Raw genomic sequence first — 4,003 nt, 5'->3', positions numbered from 1 at the left:
TAAAGTCAAAAATTTGCGGATTATTATAACATAGAAGTGCCAAGTGACCAAACCAAAAGAGGATATCCTTTGCCACATCCAGAGAATATCGCTGCAGAGGATGTGGTACGTATTCGCAGAGCCATAGAAAAAGTAGATTAGGATATAAATGAAAGGGAGAGTGAATATAACAATCTTAAAAAAGCATTTGAACGACTGAATTTTGAGACTTTTTTGAACTTATGGAGATGAGCATTACTAAAGAAGCAATAGATGCATTGCACCAAAGGATTAAAGATTTAGCAGCAAACAGCACAGCTGATCAATTAGTGTACCTTGCTAAATCGCTGGAATCGATAGTGGATAAGAGTGCGATTGCTAATATTGTGCAAATGACTACAGTAAAAGAGATAATCGATGCACTACAAAAGAGACTTAAGGATTTAGCAGCAAATAGTACACCAGATCAGCTAGCATATCTTGCCAAATCACTGGAATCAATAGTCGACAAAAGTGCAGTGTCTGAAATTGTACATATGACAGATGGGAAGTTAAAAGAGCTCCTAAACGCTGCAAGATCGCACTTAGATGAAATAAACAGCAATAAGGAAAATTCCATATCGGCGATAACTGTAGCAAAGACAGGTTCATTAGATGAGATAAACACACTTAAGACTGAATCTTTGAACGCTTTAAAGACCTCATCGGATTCACATATATCGCTACTTGATACTCGTAAAAATACCAATATTGCGGCAATAAACAGTATTAGCAACAGTCATAAAGATGGTCTTAAAGGTTTAGTAGAAGATTTTCGTGCTGTAAATGATGTGCCAAGTGGTTCATCGATTATGAAGGAGGTAAAAACCAGGGAAGACCAGCTAAAAACACTCACAACCAAATTTAACTCCATCAATGATGTGCCAAGCGGTTCATCAATTATGAAGGAGGTAAAAACCAGGGAAGACCAGCTAAAAACACTCACAACCAAATTTAACTCCATCAATGATGTACCAAGTGGGTCGTCAATTATGAAAGAAGTAAGAAATCGAAATATGGTTGAACCAGGGTCATTACCTTTCTTATTTGGTGTGCTCAGTAGAAAAAATAATTACTTTGGTGACGGAGCTTTCACAACTGAATTAGGTCAATGGAGCAACGATATAACAAAAACCGACTATATGTTGCAACTACTAGCAGGTAGCCATACATACGATACAAGTTACGTTAGTTTTTATCGGCCAAGACAATTGAGTTTTATAGAGGGAAATAAAGGTACATTTATTTACGGAGAGTTATACACAAACAGTTTTTCGGGTAATTATGATGAGATATACTACTATCCATATGCTGCACTTGGAGTAATGTTTGTAAAAAACACCACAAGTAGAGATATAACAAGAACATTAAACTTTGTTGCTACATCTTATTGGAGTTCAGGATATGAAGGAGCAGGAGCATTTGTGGGAACCCCTGATAATACCAATGCTAGTAAATCAAGAATTTCAAAAATAATGTGGAAAAATGTTTATAAGTACACGAGTTCTAATAGCAAATTTGCCGCATCTGGCAATATAGAAATTCCAGCAGGAAAAACTGTTGCAGTGTTACTTTATACATCGTCTTATAAATATAACAGAGGAAAAGTTAGTGAAGGTATACTTTCAGGTAATGTATATATCTATAGTCAATTTATACAGTGGAGGATTTATAACATACGTAGCAATTTTCTAACTACAGGACTTGAGATCGATGTAGAGAGGACACTAAGAGCGTGGCAATGTCCAGGGTTATCTAACACGTATGAGATTTGGGTGTGATCCGAGGTCACGTTTTTTGTGATGGTTAAATTCCATCTTCCCTAGACATCAGGGATAATGTATGTCTCACATTTCAGAGATTGGCAACCTACGGGATGTAAGCATGAGATAAAAGCAGGTAACACTAAGCCTTATGGTGAATTCCTGCAAACAGAGTTAGATATGATTACGAAAGGAACCTATGTTAGAACTGTCGTGACGTAGAATATGCGAAAGAAGGCTGACTTACGCATAGACCAAAACGGTACGAAGCAAAAGAGGAACTAAGGCTCCAGATACTTAGTTATTGATGTTCTCAGCTTCCGGCAAATAGTAGGAATCTAAGTCTAACGCGAAACAAAATTGTGGAACGGAGTAACCAAATAGATGCTCTTATATTTATTTAAATATAAGCAGGTAGCCAGCCGCAAGCATTTATGTTGGAAGGATTGTTTAAAAAGCTAATGCCTAAAGTAATATTTGGGATATGCAGACGTAAACACTGTAATTTGGAAGGTAAAGTTGTGAATAGTAATGAATATGTTATAGACCAGCGCAATGTTAGGTATAAATGGAATACAATTTCTTGGCAAAAGTTAGAGAGATTTGTATTCAAGTTACAAAAACGAATTTACCAAGCTGTAAAGTGTAATGATATTGTGAAGGTACATAAACTTCAAAGATTATTACTTAATTCGATGAGTGCAAAATTGCTAGCTGTTAGAAAGGTAACTCAGGATAACAGGGGAAAGAAGACAGCAGGTATTGATGGAAAAGCTAATCTTAATCAGGAAGAAAGGTTGCAATTAGCATATTCTTTAGATGTGAAAGAGAAAGCAAAACCATCAAGACGTATTTGGATTCCAAAACCTGGAAAGACTGAGAAAAGGCCGTTAGGCATACCTACTATTTCAGAGAGAGCAAAAGAAACACTTATGAAGATGGCAATAGAACCAGAGTGGGAAGCAAAATTTGAGCCAAACACATACGGTTTTAGACCTGGTAGATCATGTCATGATGCCATTGGAGCTATATTTAGTTCACTTAAAGGAAAAACAGCGTATTGTTTAGATGCTGATATTTCCGGATGTTTTGATAACATCGACCATAAAGCACTATTAGAAAGGCTCAATACCACACCAACATTAAGAAGGATAATAAGAGGATGGTTAAGAGCAGGCGTTATGGAAGGTAGAAAGTTCAAACCAACAAAACGTGGAACAATTCAAGGAGGGACGATCTCTCCATTATTGTCTTGTATAGCATTACACGGTTTGGAACAGTATATCAAAAAAGCATTATTAGAGGAACTTCTTCAATATACAAAGAAGAAATATGGTTTTGTGTGGCGTAGGAAAGCAATAGAATCCATAACTATAATTTTCTACGCTGATGATTTTATCATTGTACATGAGAGTATAGAAATCATTCTTAAGGCAAAGAGGCTAACCGAAGAATGGTTAAAAACCATTGGGTTAGAATTAAAACCTTCAAAGACAAGGATCTCTGATACTCTAAATGGAGAAAAACCAGGTTTCGATTTTCTTGGATTTTCAATAAGACAATACCCAACAAGAAGCAGCAAGAAAGGTTACAAGCTATTAATTAAGCCTGGTCGTGAATCTATAAAACAGCATGCATCCACTATCAAATCTAAACTTAGAGGATTACGTGGAGCAACACAAGAAGCAGTAATAAAAGAACTTAACCCAATTATCAGAGGATGGAGTCAATATTACTCTTCAGTGGTTTCAAGCAAAACCTTTAAATTTATGGATAGTGTAATGTTTAGAAAACTCTGGAAATGGGCAGAATTTAGACACCCCAAAAAAGGGAAACGCTGGATTAAGAGAAAGTACTTTAAAAAGTATGGCAACGACAATTGGTGCTTTATGACAAGTAACAAACTACATCTTGTTAGGCATAGAGATCATGTTATTAAACGACATATCAAAGTGAGAGGAACTAAATCTCCATACGATGGTGATTGGGTTTACTGGGGTAATCGTCTAGGTAAAATACCAGATAAATCACCAAGAGTAATAAGATTATTGAAGTTACAACATGGTAAGTGTAATCATTGCCAGCTTTGGTTTAAAGATGATGATATTGTAGAAGTACATCATAAAGACAAAAATAGAAGCAACAACATGATTAAAAACTTGTCCTTGTTGCATGGACATTGTCACGATTCATTACACAGGAGGTGTGCATGACAAGTACCA

The sequence above is a fragment of the Formica exsecta genome, unplaced genomic scaffold, assembly GCF_003651465.1.
Source record: "Formica exsecta isolate Colony F162 unplaced genomic scaffold, ASM365146v1 scaffold741, whole genome shotgun sequence".
Lineage (NCBI taxonomy): Eukaryota > Metazoa > Arthropoda > Insecta > Hymenoptera > Formicidae > Formica > Formica exsecta.
The sequence above is the reverse complement of the archived record's forward strand: the minus strand, read 5'-3'. Positions refer to the sequence as shown.